Source organism: Megalops cyprinoides, chromosome 21 (assembly GCF_013368585.1).
Source record: "Megalops cyprinoides isolate fMegCyp1 chromosome 21, fMegCyp1.pri, whole genome shotgun sequence".
Lineage (NCBI taxonomy): Eukaryota > Metazoa > Chordata > Actinopteri > Elopiformes > Megalopidae > Megalops > Megalops cyprinoides.
The window spans coordinates 4,321,230-4,341,628 of NC_050603.1; the positions used below are offsets into that span (position 1 = coordinate 4,321,230).

Sequence of the window (20,399 nt, forward strand, 5' to 3'; positions counted from 1 at the left end):
CTCGTCTGGCCTCCGTCGCAGAGCAGTGGATTGCGGGACGGCGAGGGTGCACATCAGCGGTCCGGATTACCGGACGAGCTGACTCGCACAAGTCACCCCCGTGTTATGGCGTGATGAATGACTGTGAATGTTTATGACAGGTGCTTATGTTGCACTTATGAGTCCGTAATGCAGAATTTATGGCGGAGGGGGCCAGGAGAAGTGCTAACCACTCGTAAAACGTTGTGTTGTGTTCTGCCGTAATCAAGATCAATGTCAGAGTCTCTTTGGGTTGACGTTGTTTGATTGCCCCAAAACTTAAGAACTCCCACCCTGACGCTTCTCCACCCCTGGAGGGACTCACCCGTGTCCACTGTGGCATAAATCGATGACCGGCCCAACCGCCCCCCCCGCCCCTGCCCGACGCCCCCCCGCCCCCCTGTCCCTGTGCAGATTACCCTAAATAATGAGGCTGCGTCCCCGGACTCCTCTGTCATTTCAAACTCGATTAGGCGCATTAGCCCTGAGTCTACGGGCCATTACCCTCGGCCCACCCCCTCAGAACGGGGCCAGTTTGGGGAGGGGGGTGGGGTGCGTAACCGTGGGCGATGGGAAGAACACAACCGGAGCCGGAGCTGCACGGACACAGAGAACAGGTGGGAGCAGGCCTGTCATTTTAGGACGATTTTACTTCCCCTCCAACGAACAAGGAACAATAATACCTGGATCTTTATATAGGAAACATTTTGCACAGTCTGGTGCTTTTCATAGTCATTTCGGGGTTATTTCATATTTGTTGATGGGAAACATTTGAAAAACAGGTGCTACAGCACACGGCCAGTTCTGTCTGTCTGACTCGACGGTGAACTGAGGGTGCAGGACCTCAAAGAGGACAGCGCTTGACAGACACCATGGTGCCATGTTTTGCGTTCTACCGTGCACTACAGCTGTGTAACCTCTTTCAATGAGACATACCGATGCGGCGTATGCACTTTATGCTGTTAGACACGCACCGATTTGGGTCACAGACTTTTATTATGGTTTTTTTTCCCCCTCCACAAAAGCCATTTCTGCCATATGAGGGGGTTTCCCTGATTAACAATAATTAAGGTCAAAAAGCCCGAGATGATGAGCATCAGGTGATATGGGAGAGGCAATGAATGGGCTGTTAAGTGGATGAGAGGAGACACCAAACCACACGCACATGCTCCCTGTGACCCTGGGACAAAGGCCCCCTCTGTTCGGTGACCCGCCAGCCGTGGGATCCCCGGCGACATCTGGCCGCGAGTCTAACGAAGGGCCACACGTGGCCGGAGGTCAGCCCGAAAAAAAGCAGAGGCGTACCCCACACACAGCCCCTCCGCCCGGCCCTCTCTAACAGCAACAGCAACCTTTAACTGTTGTTATTTATCGTGGAGGCAGACTCCCCTTTCCGGGGCCTGCAGTTTATAGCCTGTGCATCCTGTTCCATTTTTACTGCTTGATTTTTACAGGAGCAACGGAGTCAGTCGAGGGCACCACTCCACATATGCAGTGTTCTGACAAACACACCTCCACACCCACAACTGGTTCACAGACACACTCCCTAAAACAACTCCCCCACATCTTGGGGGAGGGGGGGGGGGGCGCATAAAGGTCAATCTGTACGCCCGAATAATAGGCATTATCAGCACCGCAGCTGAGGTGGCGTACTGAAATGAACAACAGGTGGTTTAAGGTTTCGGGCAATCTATACACTGAAATCCCAATCGCAGAACTCACTACCGCCCCCTGGTGTCTCGGGTGGATATTAGTCATTAGGACTGACTCCCTGGCATGGACTGCAGACTTCAGAGAGCACCGAGGCCTGTTCTCTGAAGAAATAAATCACAGTAATTTGCCTCTCGGTAATCATTTTAACATCTCCATCAAAATGAGCCTTGAAATTAATTTTAAGTCTGGGAAAGGTCAATATGTATTTTAAAAAGAACAATGGGGAGATTGATGAGTTGGACCTGCCAAGCATTTTAAAAAAAAGAGTGCTGGGTTTTAGATTTTCATTGAACAAGGTGCTTATTATATTAGCATCCTGTCAGACCTGCTCTTGTCCCTGCTGGAACTTTTGGTCTGGCGAAAAGCGTGTGAAAATTAGCAGCTGGCTGCGTCCGAGTGTATCGGAGGGTGGCGTTACTGACTTTGCTTCGGTGCCCCTGTGAGAGCACAAAGATGGCGTGGGGAAAAAAAAGTCAAGGAACCCAACACTCAAAGGAGGAATCTCTAAAGAGGTGTCACTTTTACCTGCGATTATTACTCTCCACAGTGTGGACTCCTTATAGTGTGGATATTCTTATACCCATTCGACTCTCCTGTAGGATATGTGGGATGTTGAGTTTAATTACGGTCTTAGGAGTACAAGGTAGATTAGTTAGATATCTAGATTTTATCATTATTAGCTTGGATAATAATAGCAATAATACTGACTTCGACGTTTTACCTTAGCTGCACCTGTGAAAATTCTAGCTGCACGAACAGGTCACTGAAGAGTGAAACCAGCAGCAGTGCAAATTATGTGGAATGAAGGCATCTGTTTGGTGCATGCAAAGCACAATGCCAGGAGCTTCTTCAAAGCGGGGGGGTGGGGGGGGGGTTTCTGTCAGAAGATATTCTGTTAGAGGAGCTGCTGATACAGCTACCCCGGGGGGCCGCACACAGTCGGGCAACACTCACAGGTCTCCAGCTAGGCGGGTCTGTGACAGAGGATGAGAGGCAGAGAGATGGATCAATGGGAGCGACCTGCCATACAGTGATACTCGCTCTCTGTTCTTCGGGGCTTCACAGAACACTGGAGTTGGGGGGGGGGGGGGGTTCTCAGGACCTGTCCTGCCCCCCCAGTGTCTTTCCTCATTCATCCCATTCCAGACCACCTCCTTCCACCCCGTCTCACACGACGCCTTTGGCGGGATTCCCCGCACACCTGCCCCCACCATCAGCGCAATCCCAGAATTCACTGCGTCGATATCAAGAAGCTGCCCAGCACAGCCTAGTGACACGCACCCCCCGTGAGTTTCTGTCCCCCCCCCGGGTGGAAGGTCGGGGGTGAAAAGTTCACCCTCTGACACACAAATGCAACCGTGCGTGAACGATGGCGAGCACGTTCGCCTCGGACACGCGTAAGCGTGTTCATCCATCTTTACAAACCTCTCTCTGCCATTCAAACTGCATTCAGGACCAAACTGAGGACTTCAGCAGTGAGTCCGAAGTGCAGGGGGCAGGGGGGGTGGGGGTGGGTGTTGCCTGCGGTTGTTTTGGAGGAGAGGGCACGGGTGATGCGGTCTGAGAAACCCGGGCGATCTTCAGCGAGCTCGCATCTCGGTCGGCTGCCACCGCCAGCAACAGACAGGGAAGAAACGCCGGGTGCCAATCTCGTCCGAGGCGCTAATTAGCGCGCGAGAGCGGCGGGCGGCTTTCTGCTACAGGCGTCCGCGCCACTGTGTTTTCGCCGCGCTCCCCCGTTTTTTAATTGGGCCCGCGATCCGTGACATGACACAGTAATCCCGACGCCAGGAACGAGCAGACAGAAATCCGAGAGCATTTGGACGGTATGACTGTACACAGAATGGTGCAAAACAGGCAGCCTCATTAACAGGGTCGTCTCGGGTTGTGTCTGGAACTGAGTAATTAACTTAATGTTGCAATGATTGCTGAACATACATACCCTATTAGCGCGGGAACTTAATTTAGTGTTCTCTGAAATGGGTCAAGCGTTAGCATTCGCTACTCAAACCCAAGACTGTGGAAGCAAGTAAAACAGTCTGGCATGCTACTGAACTGCTCCGTATATCACCAGAAGCTCATCTCAAGCTTAATTTTCACAGGCTTATTAACCACAGACAGGAAATTACTGAGGCTTTGGCTGGAAGAAAAGGGAACATGTAATAATATGTTTCAATCTGCATGTGCGGCAAACACTCCACACACAAATCTACTTGCAGCAAAACACTGAACGCACCCAATCAGCACGCAACAAACACGTAACGCACCAATCAGCATGCAAGAAACACTTAACGCACCAATCAGCATGCAAGAAACGGACCAATCAGCAAGCGGTAAACACTCAGTCCCTCACGTCATTTTCTGACGTCAAGCCTTCAATGCTGCAACGGTTGCAGCAAACACTCCCCACTCACCAATCTGCCAAGAGCAATCAGTGCACCAATCCACTAATTCACCTGTATCAAATATTCAACGCTGCCCGCAGCGAACGATCAAAGCATCGGTCCATTTGCAGAAAAACACTCAGCCTTTCTTCTACCCTGGGCGCCACCGCTCTGACCGAACAGGATGGAAAGCATCTCAGAGAGTGCACATGAGCCTCTTCACAGCGCCCCCTTCTGACAGCTCTACAGAAACATCTCTGGCCCTGCACTTCCCAGACGCCAGCATTCTGGTGTTTCTCTGGACCGTGAGTGTGTGTGTGTGTGTGTGTGTGTGTGTGTGTGTGCGTGTGTGCGTGTGTGCGTGTGTGCGTGTGTGCGTGTGTGTGTGTGTGTGTGTGTGTGTGTGTGTGAGACATACACAGCACTCCTACTGCAAGAAGAGGCCCACCCTGTGGATTGACAGGCACAGGGGGAAATGAAGGGAGGGGGAGGATGGAGACAGTGAGCTTTGTCAGGGTGAACTTTGTACCTCAATGCTCACAATGGGCTGGTGTGTTTTTATGAACTAGGGCACAAACACCTCTCTTTCTCTGGGTTTGGCATCCAACATGGCTAACCACCCACCCCCTCCTCCCTGTGACATCTGTCAGAGCATTGGTAAGGGGTGCAAAGAGGGAATATGTAAAGATGCGCCCCCTATCTGTCAGGCTGGGTCATGGCCCCCTTTCTCGTCAACGTCACTCACCCCCCCCCAGGGGGCGCCCCTCTGTCGCTGAGCTGAGACGCGCCATTACGCCTGCTCTCCCCACGCCATCGCTGACTGACTCCCCTCCCTCTGCCTGTCACCGCGGAGACGCTAAGCGGACACCTGCGACCACGTCGCGTGGCTGCTGAGGGAGATGATGTCAAAGGGGCACAGGCAGGCTCGGGCGTGGATGAAGGGTGGAGATTTCAGATGTTTTTACCAACTCTCCCTCTGCTCTCTGTGACAGGCGAACATGAGCAGAGATCCTCCTTCTTCCATTGGTTAGGCCTGAATTTTGCTCTATGAGTTGTTGCTCAGTAAACCAATCAAAACTGTTTTTCCCAGAATTCCAAATGGAATTTGGCATTTTTCCAAATGGAATGGGAAGCAACTCTCTGTTGAATGGACACACTTTTTAATATACTAACCCATTTACAGCTTTTTTACATTTACTTCTTCGTTATTCTGCCTTTGTGTGCTTCAGACGAAATCAATTTTAGACACAACAACAAAAATCTTTTTTTAAGCTAAAAACTGACCTCTGACTTTTTTTGTTATAGTCTAAAATTACGGACTGAACTCAACCCATTCTTGGAAATTTAAATTACGGAATGGAAGGCGGGAAGGTTGCGCTCCCTCATCAGACGCAATTTAGCTCGGTAGGAACCGGTCGCCGACCGACAACACTGAACCATGCTAAGATCTTATTAATTGCACAATCACAAGAGGGCAGATTCCTGCCCATTATCGGCATAAAGGTATGTTCCCTCTCCGCTTCCACTGCTCAGAACGACACTCTTTGGTTTGTCATCATTTAACATGCTGTTTGCAGCAGACTATTTAACATAGCTATACCGTAGGTTCTTCATTTGCTGCATCAGGGCACCCAGCAATTCTGACCTTTTCTTCACCGTCATTAGCTTGGGCCTGATAAGACTATCAGCCCGGCGCGATTTACACCTGCGCTTTAAAAATGCAAAACGCACAAGCCCTGACGAACCTCTCGTTTTTTTTTTTTTTCCTCTCTCTCGGAATTTAATCGCGCTAAAAGCCGGAGTGTTCTTCGCCCCATTATTCACAGCTGAGAGGGGAAAAACAGATATGAGATGCCTGACAGCAGGGCATTGTTCTCAGCCTCTTCGGCAGGCGTCGGGTGCGGCGGACGGTCGTTTTAAATGAGCGATTCTCCAATTGGCGCGGTCGATGCAAATGCAGGGAGCTATAAATCAACGGGAACAAAACCCTGCGGCAGCGACGGCTCCCAAGCAATCCCATCATGCCCGCCCCGGCCCACAATTCCCTCTGAAAATTAAATACTTCATCATGGTGTCCGCCGTGGCAAAGCTGATGTTTTCTTATAAGCGTGCCTTTTTAAAGCGAACCGACACGGCGTGCTGTTTACCGCTGTGTAATACACCATCTCCCTGTCCTCCCTGGCATGTGGTGGGCGGGCTTCGATCGCCAAGTGCGCTACAGTGCACAGGATAGACAGGCTAAACTTACGAGATTCACGAAGACTGAGCGATCCAGTCAAATGGGAACAGCGGGGAACTGTGGGAAGCTCTATACCGGGGCTGAGCCTAATTTCACACAAACACAAGTGACATCCACAGAACGGCACTGAGGTCTGAGACGCAGGGAAGGACAGAGTGAGAAAGACAGAGGAAGATAGAGAGAAGGACAGAGTGAGAGACAGGAGGAAAAGAGAAAAAGGACAGAAAGATCGATAGACAAAGAGAAGGACAGAGTGAGATAGAGAAAGGGACAGCGAAAGATAGAGAGAGGGACAGGACAGATTGAAGGAGGCAGGGAGAGAGAGGCAGAGGGAGAGAGACAGGAGCAGAGAGAGAGAGACGGGGCAGAGAGAGAGAGAGAGAGGGAGAGAGAGAGACGGGGCAGAGAGAGAGAGAGAGAGAGAGAGAGAGAGAGAGAGAGAGAGAGAGAGAGAGACGGGGCAGAGAGAGAGAGAGAGAGAGAGGGGAAGTGTGAGACAGAGAAACACAGGGGATTGAGGGTGAGGTGGTGGCATTGAGCCGCACGCCGGAGCTTTGATCACACCTGTGACAGAGGAGTGGAGAAGCAAACAGGGCCATTTATAAGCGGCGGGCGGCGCACTGTCGCGGGCGGCTAAGCCCTGGCAGGGAAGGGGGGGAGTGATGAATGCAGGCCTCTCGGCCCATCTGAAGCTCTCATTACTCTGCGTGTGTGTGTGGGAGGGGGGCGCTGCTGGGGAGGGACTGGTGTGCCGTGGCGGGTTGTGTGTGTGCATGTGTGCATGTGTGTGTACACATGTATCACACATTTATCTAGCTTTTTGTAAGTATGTGTACACATCTAAGCGTCTGTGTAGCAGTGTGTGCGCTTCTGCTAGCATGTGTGTCTGTGAGCACATGTACGTGCGTTTTTGTGCCTGTAGGCCTAACAGCATGCTTATATACATATGCACACAGGTGCACGTCTGAATGTATGTATTTCTAAATATACTGAATCTGTGTACACATGTAATGCATGTGTGTAGTGACCTCTGGGTGTTTGTCTGTACATATGCGTGTGCACGTATGCGTGAGTATGACTATTTGTCTGCACATATGTATGTGCGCGTGTGTGTGTGTGTATGTGCGCGTGTGTATGTGCGCGTGTGTGTGTGTCTGTGTGGAACGAATGCAGACATACTCACTCAACAGCACACTGACACACAGAGCAGACACGGCCCTGTCTAACAGGATCGATGGAGGGTCTGGTCTCTCCATGTGCCACGTCCCTGTATCATCATTAGAGCAGGAACCAGTGGACAGAGAGAGGCTCGATAAACATCTATCAGGCCACACAGAGACGGCCCTGAGAGAGGGAGAAACGGCCTGCATGGGGGGGGGGGGGGGTGGGGGTGGGGGCGAGGGGGGGCTCCATTAGGGGCCCGTGCTCAAGGTCCTTCCCCTGAACTGACCCCACAGACGTGGAAAACGTGCAGACAGCGAAACGGAGCGGAGGAGTTTGCCTGGCGGAGAGCGGTCCTCAGAGCAGCCCCTGGGGAATACCCCCATGCTGACTCTGTGAGGGTTAAACAGCCCGTTGCTGCCTGTAGTTTGGTTTCTACTTTTTTTAGATGCCTTCCATACCGAGGGGTGACCTGCGCAGGGATTGGAAAAGAAACAGTCCCTTTCCATTACAGCCACGGGCCTCAATAACTCTGCTGCTGACAGCAACGGCTGAAAAAAGCACTGAGAATGAAGTTTCAGTTATCATACAGGTAAAAGGACAGACTTGGATAAGAAAATCTGACTGCTTTCCAAGTGTGAAACTACATGCCTTACAAAGAAGACTTTTACTTCAACAAATAAAACAAAAGAAATAATGTAATATTAAATATTCAGTGACTCCACTTCATCGAGGGGTTAACTTAGTGAAAGTGTTCAAGGACGCTCTAATGGGGTTCTTATTCTCAACCCGCACACATAGAGAGAACATTATGATTTAACAAGTATATCTAACAATTTTCACTTGTTAATCTATTTTATATGGCCTTTGCTGGTCTGAACCAGGCAGGTGTTACAGGGAATTTGGTGTGGCTGTGGACACATTAACACCACAGACCTCATCACTGAAGATCCCGGCTCACCCACTCACTGCTTGAACGAAGGCCTGTGAAATTCAGAGAATCTCTGGAATTAGCCTGGGCACACATCCCTCCACAGAGATGGATCGGCCCATTTCTCCATGAGCCTGACTGAGTGCTCTGTGTAGGTGGATCACACTAAATTGCTTGAGGGGGATGGGGGGGTGGGGGTGGGATGACTCGACACTTAGAAAGTAGTGACACCCTGCAACGCCGGGCATGAATCTCTTTCCTCTGACAGCGAGATGCCTTGTGGCTTGGATCTCTCAGTCGAGGGCTGAACAGACTGGTAGTATATGATCTTTCTGTTTCTGATCCTCAGGAAGGCATTCTGAGGGTTCCATGGGGCTCTGTCTGGATTCCGGCTCCGTTTCTGTTCGCCTGTCTCGGCTTTTATCCACACAGCTTCCCAGCGTGGTTCCAAGGTCACAGCGCAGACACGGTCCAACACAGCACACGTGCTGTTACAGCCAGACCTGCTGAACTGGGCGGGAGCTTGGCTTTTCTCCTCACGGCTTCGGCGGTCAACCCGCTCCAGGGAGACGCAAGCGGCGCGTTTACGAAGGCAAGAGAGGACCTACCGAACTTTATGGTGCCATATGGTGGGTCTGGGGTGTAAGCAGTGCGGGACACGGCCCCCACCGTGCCAGCTTTGTGCGTTTTCTCTGCAGAAATGATCAACCTGGCACACGAGAAAAAGCGACGCGTGGAATTTTTTGCGCCACATCAAAGCGGGCTGTGACTGCACTCTCTCTCCGTCAGCGGGAACGGCATTACAAGGCGTTACCAGGACTTGAGAAAAAAGAAAGAGAGAGATTGTCTAAATTTACCAAGATTAAAGACTGCAGAAGACGAAGCTGGAGATAAAACACAAACGGCGATCGCCGCCGCAGCGGAAAGGAGCAACGGATTAATCGCACTTAAAAAGGGTAAAAGACGTGTACTGATCTAGAGGAAGCGGCGTTCGAAAGACAGATATGAAAGGAGAGACAGGGGTGTCCCTCTCCACCCACTGCATCCGTCTGCCAAAACGCCTTTCCCTCAAAACACTTCTCTTCCGCTGCCCTGTTTCCCGTTCTTTATGTAACGCTCCCTCTCTTTTTCAGGCACTCCGTCTCTTGCTGCCATCCTCCTTCTCGCTTCTCTTCTTCGCTGTGTGTGTGTGTGTGTGTCTGTGAGGCAACTGGCATGTGTCTATGGGAATGCCTACATGTCTGTGTGAGTGTGCAAGTGTCCATGAGTGGGTGTGTGTGTGTGTGTGTGTGTGTATGGTCGTGTTCACGTGTAGGTTTATGAGGTTATGACTGTTTGCGTGCATGTGTGTACGAGTGTTCATGAGTCACGTGCAGGCTTTATGCAGGAGTGCAGGAGTTTATGAGTGTGCGAGTGTCTGTGTGTGTGTGTGCGTGTGTGCGTGTGTGCGTTTACGTGCACATACAAGCATCTGTGTGTATTTGTTCATGTTTGAACGGGCATGCTTTCACATGTGGGTGTGTGCATTCATGTGTGGATGTATGCATGCGCCTGTGTGTGCACATGCATACACAAGCGTCTGTGTGTGTGCCGACAAGTTTCTGTGTGTATGTACTGTCTGTCACAGTGACACACAGAACAGTTTGCTGTGCGGTGGGGGTGGGGCCTTCTGTGTGCGGCTGTAATTAAAGGAGGAATCCTCTGTGCAGCAGTCACGGTCTTTGTGTGCGCGCCAAACACGTCTGATCGGAGTAACACTGACAGGCTTTTACACAGCAATCACATCACACGTCGAACTGCGCTCATTGATGATCGCCAAAGCATCGCTGAAATAGACAAGGGTTTTGCGGTCTTCTCGACCACTGACCACTAATCAACCGCACACGCAACAAAAAGGTCCGGCCGCAGACGGTGACGAGGAGCTTCTTCCAGGCAGATCGGGCGACGCCAGCCCAGGTGACAGAGAGGAAAGCGAGGTGACTCACAGCGGCAAAGCCTTGTTTGGCCTCTGCTTTCTTCCAGAATCGGTTACAAGGAGAGGCGTGCTTTCTCCCTCCCCTGTCGGATTTAATCAAGTTTGCCAAAGCCTGAGCGCTGAGAGCTAAGTGTTGTTTAAAGTGCTGTTGTTGAGAGGTGGCCTTCGAGCGAAAAACTTCTCTGTTTATTTGCTGTGCAATCAGTGGCAGGTGGCGGAGAAGAAATAAATGAAACCTTTTTTTTTTCCCCCCCTCAAAGTACGGACAGCATTTGATGCTGCCATATTTTCAGTCGCGCGGTAAAACCGGTCCTCAGAGGCGCGTACCGGGGAAACCTCTCTCAACCAGTGACATCATCCTGTTAATTACGCTGGCAGTGGTGGTGCAGTAGACAGGGGACTGGAACTGGAAGGAATTCCTGAGGGGACCCTGCTGTTGTATCCCTTCAGAGAAGCACTGACCCTTAGCTAGTCCTGTAAATATGCAGCTGTTTACATTGATGCAGTGTAAAATATATGCTGTGTAAATGGCCCTGGAAAGTGTGTCTGTCAAATGGATGACATTCCCTGACCGCTACTACACCCTGCAGATAGGGTAGCTACTGTGTATTCTCCCCTGGCTGGTCTGGGTGACCCTTACTGCTGAGCAAACGGCAGCCCAAAATCAGTCTCCAGTGCTCTACATGCACCATGGAAGGGACCAACGTGCCAAACCTCTGAAACAGAGAGGTGGGCCTCGTACCCGGACTGCTGATGGCTCTGGGCCTCATACCAGAGTGTCTGCCTGCTGGATTCGTAAACAGATTGCTCAGCTCTGCAGGACTTTAGATTACTGAGGTCTGTAGGACTAGCAAACAAATCACTGATGTCTGTGGAGCTCGTACCTGGATCACTGACGGCACGTGTGTGGAGTTTGTACCCACGTCGAGCGACAGGAGACGTGCTTTTTCCACAGGCAGCGGCCTGAGAACGGCCCTCTCGCAGCACTCTCCCGCTCCATACCTTTCCTCCCACTTTAGCTGCACACTTCTTTTTCCTAGTTGTCCCCCCCCCCCCAGATAAAGGGCTGCCCCCCCTGCTCTAATTCCTTTCCATTTTTACTGCCTTCTCCGAGTCCATTTACGGGGCCTTGGCTGAGTGCGGCGGCATTGTGCTGGGTGAATACCTGCAGGGGTATTACGGCTGACAGGGCTACATCTCCTTCAGCTCGAGCACAATGGATCTGCGTGTTTTAAATTAAAAAAAAAAAAAAAAAAAAAAAAAACGCCCACCTAAACAGGGATCAACGTGATAAAGGCAACGATTAGACAGGCAGATCTCTGAATGCCAGCCTTCAGGAGCTTTTTAAATCACAGGGCCAAAAGGCCAGCCCAGCAGGGGGGTCGTTGTGAGGGGCTCCTTTGTGTGGCCATCAATTAGGGCACGAGCGTTAGGAAGGAACGCTGGCTGGGAACAGCGGAATACCTGCCACTGTATGGTGCTTTTTTTTTCCCCAAGCCGGTAAAGAATTTAAATAAGTGCCATTTTATGAATGTGTTCACTGTCACAGTAAAGAGCAGGTGGTCTGGTTTCAGGCCTCCACCACTGCCAGCAACAGTGCAAGCGGTAATATCATTAATAAGGGTCTCCACCACCAATGGCTTAGTCCCAGCTCCTGAGCCACAATGGAGCCTGGGCCTCAATGGAGTCCTGACACACTACAGGCTGTTCTGATGGTCACATGACATGCTGACATGACCGACTCCTCCCCCACCAGTTTGTCTGTGGTGAACATTTTTGTGATGAATATTTTTGTGTGTTCACACCTCAAAAGTATTGGATGTGCAGACGATCGAAAATGCTTCTGAGCACTCAGTTCTCAGGTGTTTTAATATTTTAAGCAGGTCAATATTACATCCTGGTGTCTAATCCAGGGAGTAACACACATTAGGCTTTGGTGCTTCCAAGTATTACTATGGATGTAAACTTGATGTGAAAAGATACACTCATATGTAAGAGTACTGCTCTCCTTCCTTTTCCTTCCTAGGTAAAGCCATAGTTTTTAGACCAAAGGGTGAAGTAACACACAGCAACAGTGTTGGATAACAATACTATCAGAAGAGTGGCAGGACAGTATTGTATACTATACCTAGACTGTCAGCATATTCTATACAGTTCGTTAACAGGGAAAGAGACAGGATTTGAGCCATACTCACTGTACAGTCTGTGCCAGTTGTGATGGTAAGCACTGATGTACAATCAGCCAATTACTGTTGCCTTCAGCTCTCACAGGGTGAGGAGGTTGGTGTGGGCGGAGCTATGGTGGTAGCAGGCGGGTTGCTCTGGTTACAGCTGCAGTTGTTATTGGAGGGGTGGTGGTGCTAAGTGTAAAGGGGGGTTAGGCCCCCGTGTATGCACTCAAGTTCGGACAGCGGGGCTCAGCAAGGTCCTGGAGAACAGAGAGAGAGAGAGAGAGAGAGAGAGAGAGAGAGAGAGAGAGAGAGAGAAACCAAACACTGGAATCAGTGATTTATTCATTGTGACTGAAGAGAAGCATTTCCACACAGCCAGACCGCAGAGAGGCCAATGGCCTGCTTTTCACTGACAGCAGAGCTCTGTGCAGACCCACAACCACCCCGTGACCAGGCGGAAATGAAGCCGAAGGGGCCCTTAATGTAATCTGCTGCCTGACATCCTGACAAACACAAGCAAAACAGCCCTAAACAAAGCCATCTGCCACTTCTACAAACAGGCAGAGGACTCGAGAGCGAGATCATCGGCAGCCGCGCTCCGCGTCAGAGACCCCGTCCCGCGACAGAGACCTCAGCCCCCTCCCTTTGCAATTACTCTCTTCCTTTGGGTCTCACTGCGTGTTGTGCCCAAATGATTGAATGATGGCATCAGTTATATCAATGCTTCACTGCGATGCTCACCGCTCCTCACTACTGCAGTTTGGGTCTGCTGCCCACAGGGTGTCCTGGTCTCCTGCCCTCAGTGTCCATTATCTCCCATTGAAGATGTAATTAAGTGTACTCCTGACTGTTCTCACTGCAGTCAGATTCAGTGTTGTGTGCATCCATCCACATACAAAAACCATGTAATTACACAACATGGACTCTGATGCACTACAGTGTAATTACATACAATAACCATGTAATTAGACAAAATGGACTCCAACCCGCTATCACTGCGACTAAGCCTGCGTGTAATAATAACTGCATGCCAGCATGCGGAAAGCATGGAAGACCCATGATCAAACCATGCGACAGACCTCTGATGATGTGTGGAAAGAATCAGAAAAGAGCAGGGGGCACGCCGCGGGATAAAAAAAGGGTCAGATCTGTCAGCGGTTGTGTGGGTTTGAGCGATTAAAATGAGAGCCAGAGCACCATCTGGGCCGCGGCCTGTGTGGCGCGGGGCTGAGCTCGGGAGGTGGGAGCGGGTGATGAGTGGATTTTAATGACAGTCACTCCCTGCCCCCTGGTAGTGGGGAGCGCTTGCGAGTGCTTTATTAGTTAATTTCCGCCGCACGCCCCGAGGCCACACTTTTCCCTAAATACGTCTTCCCCTTAACGAGGCACTCTGTCGTTTAGAGGTGCCTCATTGACTTAACGATCTCCAGGCACCCCCCCGCCCCCCACCCACCATTTGCCCCTCCCCTCCCCTTCTTCCTCCTCTTGCTTCCCCTCAGACTCATTCTTTCATTTTCCTCGCCACCCCCCCCCCCCCTTGCTCTATCACTCTTCATCCATCACTCTCCCTCCATCCTGTCTTCCCTCCTTCTTCTCCTCTCCTGGTTGTCTGCCTCCATCCCCCTCTCTTCCCTGTTCTTTGCACCTTCTCATTATTCCCCTCCTTCCCCTCCCTCCCTCTATCCCTCCCTGGAGCAGCTAACAGATTTGCAGTTTGTTTCAGAGCGCCGGCAGGCCTTTCTGTGGCTGCCCTGTCGTGGTGATCAATGGCCCCCGCAGACAGACTCTCCTGGAGCTCCGCGGCTCTCCAAATGGAGGAATTAATAATACATAGGCCGAGGCCCTCATCTCATTAGCAAAGAAGGGGGCGGGTCTCACGTCCCAGGCCGCTCCTAACTGGATAAATCACTGTCCGTTAGGGAGGTGAAAAGAATAAGTCTAAATCTTTATGTAACCAGCTGAAGTCAAAATTATAAGTCTCCTGTTGGTTTGCCATTGAAGTCATTCCATGTCGTACCTGGCATAACACCGCAGCACCTGCCAAAGCATCGCAAAACAATGAGTGAGTTACTGTAACATCAATTAACTTCATTAGTGAACACCTCGGAGTATGAACGGTTATGACATTTCCCCTCTTGCACATGCTGCTAGGGTTTATTAGGCTGGTAATTATGGTTAAACGCTCTTTTCACTGGCAGGGTAGCCCATATTTGGCCCAGCACCCAGGTGCCAAGGTGCAGAACCATTATCCCACCACTAGGGAGGCAGTGTTTGGTGCAGCAGTACATATCAATCTGTATGAATGGGTGGAATGTGTGGCATGTCATGAATGGTGTGTAGAAGCGTGAGCTTTGTGAGTCTCCCTGGAGAGGGGTGTTTACCAGGCGAATGAACCGTAGCAACGTCACCCAGTGGGTGACTCGCATTCCGGTAAAAGGAGGACCAGGAGAGCTCTGTTGTACACGTCAGCCGTTTCCTGTGTGATCATCACAACCTCGAGAGGAACAGGAAGTGCATCAAGAAAAGACGTAGCACCTGCCTTCTTATGATTACTGTGCTACACTCTAAAAAAAGAGGCTTGGGTTTTGATTTTGATTTAATTAAGCTGGTTGATTAGGCTCCCTCCTCATGCCTGGTGTGTTTGCCTGACGGTGTCCTGCTGTTAGCTGACCCCCCCCGCCCCCCCCAACCCCCTGCCCCCGCCCCCAGCAGCCGCGCCTAATATGTGCAATCACAGCGCGGTTCCCCGCTGCAGAGAAGAAGGCAGGCACGGCCAGCGGCTCGCACGCTATTTTCAGAAAGCAATAAAGGGCCCGACAGCGAGAGAGCGGCACATGGAGATGTGGAATTTAAAATGGAATAAAAGATGAACGACAGGTCCTTTCAGAATTACTCCCCAAGGATGAGGCATTCGCCATGAGAGCTGCCTTCAATTGTGACCACGGACATAATGAGCTAATTAAACTCAATGGGAAATGATCACTTCTGGAAAAATAAGGGTACAATTATGTGTTTCGCTTTGTGAGTGCAGAACGTGTGTCTGTGAGACTCTGTCTGTGCGTCAGTGTGTGTGTGTGTCTGTGTCTATGTATCGGTATGAGCATTTCTCTGAGTGTATGTATGTCAGTGCCTGTGTCATGTTGTCTGCGTGTGTGTGTGTGTGTGTGTCTTCTGTGCATCTGATGCACTTTGCACACTTGCCCCACTGGCTTTCACGTACCAGTTGCCCTTGGTAACAGGTTACGAGGAACAGCAGATTGAGTGACATGTGACAGCAGCCTGAGTCAGGACAGGGGACATCTATTACTGTGAAAGGGGTGGAGGCATCGATCTGACAGTCCCTGCGCCCCTATCGCCTCCTCAAGCAAGTGGGCTGTGTCACGGATGTCCTCTGAGGGGCCTGTATATTGATCGTATAAATGCATCCCTGATCCAGAATGCATCACTGCCACAGGTCACCATGGGGAGGGGGGCAGTCTACTGGCACAGTGTCTCTCCCTTAATGGACACAACCTCCTTTGGACCTTGTGTCATGTGGACCCCTCTCTTTCTGTGTTCATCTGATGCAATAGGGTCTATGATATGATGTGGGCTCAACCTGACCGCTCAAAACCACTGGGTTAGAGTTTACATCAGGCACCATGCAGATCCACTGATTGTTTCCTTATTTGGACGGGCTGATGGCGGAACCAGATGAACAGACTGCCGGGCGCACGTAACATGGACGTTCACGGCTCGCTCACGGGCATCAGCGCCAAGCAGGTGTGGTGCAGATGGGTAAATTTCTGCTTTAGAGGTGAAAGTACAGCCACAGAACTCAAAGTACTGTTGCATACCGTGCAAAAGACCAACATAACACAAAAAGGTGGGATCTTGTTGTATTCACACACCTGATTGGTGGAACTGCTGTTTGGGGGGTTTGGCGCCCCCCCCCCCCCCCCCCACACCCAGTTAAGCACGGCTCAGATAATGAAGACCATCGGAAGGGGGGGGGGGGGGGGGGGGGGATTAGATCAGAGAGGGTCACATAGTTCATTCCTTAAAGCAAGGATTTGATTGGGTACGCAGAATGGCCAGGCCGAAGTGGGGCAAGGTCACCTGCTCCTCACCTCAACGACCGGGGCTGTCCCCTGGCAGGGCACCCCATGTACTAATAGAGCATGTATTCAAACTTAAATCTCCATCTTTCGCTCTTCTATTCCCACATAGATTGCTTGTTTATGGGGATAACAATGAGGACATAACTTAAAATATCAGCAAAGAAGGAAAATAACATCACAAGTGCATGTCAGGCTGTTCCACGATCTAGGAAGCTTTGCGTGACTTCAGCTACAAAGGATTTGCAACAAGCTGCGTGACCCAAATGAACCGTCCGGCGCCAGAGGTATCGGGGGAGGGTGACGGGGGGAGCAGGGTGGGTCACAGGGTTTGAGATGATGAGGAGCGTGGATTTCGTGCGGGACAATTGGTCGGCCATGTTTAATTTCCAGCGCCCTGAATTAAAGGAGGAGAACCTCCTTGTTATGGGGGAGGATTCTCCATCTCTTGCTCCATCGTGATGAAAGATTCTTTAATGAGACTCGGGGAAGATTTATAAGGGAGTGATTTGTCTTCCTCTGATTTCAACGCCTTTTTTTCCTCCTCCTCCACCTGAAATATGAGTCATTCAGGGACAATCCAGAATGCCAGTGCTTATGGATGAGGTGCTGTTAATATCATCGGCCATGTTGATTCAGAGTCATTTTCATATCGGTTTTTTTAAAGCTTGAGCGATATGGGATTTTTGGGTATGATAAAGATAACAGCTCCCATGAGACCAAATGAACTGATAACCTATACACCCACCACTCCGCTAACATATAACGATGTTAGCATTTTGAGTAAAAAAAAAAAAAAAAAAAGGCAAAAACGTGCTTTTTAAGTACTCTGGCAAGGAATATATAGTTTAACTGAAATAGAAATTCTCCAGAGAAGCAGGAGGACCCATCTCCCAAAATAGACAAAGTCTCATAAAACAATACATGCTTCTAAAAAAGGAACAAGGACTAAAACTAATAATCATAATCATAAGTAAAATGAGAACTTGGAACTTGTTCAGCTGAAGTTTAGTCAGCCAAATGCACACTTGAAATGAAAGATGCGATAAACACAGGCCAACTGACAAGAAAAATCCAGGAAAAAAAAAAAAAACATTACTGGGCATTATCTTCCCTGAGACAGCCAATTCTGGTAAGTACTAAAAAAGCTGTTTATCGGCGGATTTTCATCGGTGAAAAGATGCATCGTTCCGGCCCAAATGATGTCCTTTTTTCCAATGACAGTGTTTCTCTTTCAAAGCTCCTTCTTTCTTTGTGGTCTGCTGCCCTGAGCAGTTCAAGTCCTTTTCGACCCATATGGCCACTTCTCGACACGAGCTGCATTAGGCCACACTTCACACGCAAACCCCGGTCGGTACGAGGAGTTCTGCCACTTACTCCGGAACGCGGGGATATAACATGCAGAAAGGAGCGCTAATTACACGTTCAGGAAGGAGAGACAGAAAGAACAGGCTGGTAACAACCCCGTGGAGAAGGGCGAGTCCATTAAGCAGCAGTCAGGCCACGTGAGGCCTCGCAGGTGAGCGTCACGCAGTCGGACGGACAGGGCTGCTGCGCAGATGGACCAATGACAGGCCAATCTGGGGACTCCTTTGCCACAGTGGGGACTCAGAGCAGCTCACACTTCCTGTACTCCACAGCCCAACTCATTAGCATATTTTGGGGCACCTAAACCTCAGGGACACACCCCCCTGACCTTTACATCATATGGATGGGCTGATGGTAGATACAGATAATTGGACTGACCCATCCATGTGATATAGACTGCGTGATCACAGGTGTCAGTTTAAAGGTGGCACAGGGCATACAAACTACTCTTTGTTTCGTAGGGATGCTTCATTCTAATCATCACTGTGGGTAAAGATGCAGGCATGTAAACTGTGCATCCAAGGCTTGGTCGATATGCATCTTTTTCAAAAGGCTGGGTACAAAAAACACAGCGGGTGGGGGGGGGGATGGATTGCTTTGGCCTCTTTCAGATTATAAGCAACGATCAGCAAAGATTGGGCGATGCTGTGGGGAGATGAAGTCTTGAAAGGATCACAAGGCCTCTTATCTGGAGGTACAGTAGCTGGCTAAACCACAGGACTCTAACACCACTAAGCACATTAGCTATAATCCTCACAGAGGAGGCATCTAATAACCGTTCCTCTATTTGCACCAGCTATTCAATTCAAAGAAGGACGTCTGGTGTCTAGTATACCAAGAGATGACTCACAGAAAGTCACTTTCCAAGGTCAAAACACCGCGCTTGTCTTTTATTAACTTAGGCCACGCTCCACCGTGGAACAAGCAGGCAGTTGTAGGTACCTGAAAGGACGAGGCTGCTATGGGGTCTGTGTTCTTGTTTTTCGACGTAGGAGGGGAACGGGAAGGAGACAGGTTCCGTTTTCATTCCTGGTTTGATGAAGCTAATTAAAATCAGAAAAAAAACAAAAAAAATCGCTGAACCGAGCCGCGATGTCCACCCACTCAGCATAAGCATGGATCCAGTCCAACGTGCTGCGTAAACACTCTCTTCCTGGAACATGTGGCTGCACGGGGTCTCACAGCAGATGGTTTGAAAAATGCATGAATCCTGATGTTATAGCACGGCTGGTACCAGTCTCCTTTCGGAAATGGTATGAGGCAAGGTGGAAGCTGTGATTCTTACTGCTTTCTGATCCTCACAAACTTACAAAGGCATTCAGGCTGGTTCAACAGGAGTAAAACCCAGGGAGAGAGTTTGGTTGGCAGCGTTTCTAAATCAGTGATTGTAACCTTGTGAAGTTCATTCCCGTAGGGTCCTGTACATCTGGTTCATACAAGTAAGCGTTTTCCCCGGGGTTTCGTTGTAAATTTCCCAGCAGACTTAAAATCACTGCCGATGTCTTTACGGATGTGCACGCCGGAAAGATATATGCAAATCCTGAGGTAAATAAAAGAATGGTAGTGAATGTTTTATAGAGCAAAGCCCAAAGAGGACTTTGCTCTCTGTGGAACCCATGTAGCAGGAAACCCTGCTGAGCTAACCTGTTGCTGTCACCTCTGCACGTGTGTGTGCGTGTGTGTGCACGCGCATATACTGTATGTGTGTGAGTGTGAGTGTGCATGCATGTGTGTAAGTGGGTGTGTTCATGTGAGTGGATGAGTATGTATGTGAGTGAATGTGTGTATCTGAGTGAATATATATGAGTGTGCATGAGTGCGTGTATGAGCCTGTGTGTGTGCGTGTGTGCATGTGTGCGTGTGAGATATTCCAGGCTGCCAGGCCACACAGACGGATCTCCTGCTGATAGACCGTCTGAGCGGCTGGGGATCCTACAAGCTACATGAGCACATCCATTAGAGCTAACAAATCCCTGCCTCAGACTCCCTCTCTCCCCGCTCTCCATCTCTCTTCCCATCTTTATCTTTCACGCTCCTGTTCCCTAGCTTCTCTCAATCTGTTCCTCTCTCTGCTTCCTTCCTCCATCCCCCTCTCCCCCGTGTCTGTCCCCCTCTCTGTCCCCCGTCTTTGCCTGCGTGTGTGCGTGTGTGTGAAACAGGGCACGGTGACCTCCGTCACCCCCCGCCTCTCCTCTCTTGCCCACCCGCTCCCTGCTGTCCCCTCCCCAGCCACACATTACTGCAGTGACGGCACTTTGAAATAACCGAAAGTGACCCTAGCTTTTACCACCCCTAGCTGCCCTGACCGACCCTCCAGAACCCCCCCCTCCATCCCCTTCACG

At 50.3% G+C, this 20,399-nt stretch overlaps 1 long non-coding RNA gene across 1 annotated transcript in view; it reads right to left on the bottom strand.

Moving 5' to 3' along the window:
• LOC118796346 overlaps positions 1-20,399 on the bottom strand; it is a 79,146-nt gene that overhangs the window by 2,945 nt on the left and 55,802 nt on the right. The window contains exon 3 of the long non-coding RNA XR_005005888.1: positions 12,617-12,849. This is a non-coding gene — a long non-coding RNA (uncharacterized LOC118796346). The remainder of the gene's footprint in view (positions 1-12,616; positions 12,850-20,399) is intronic.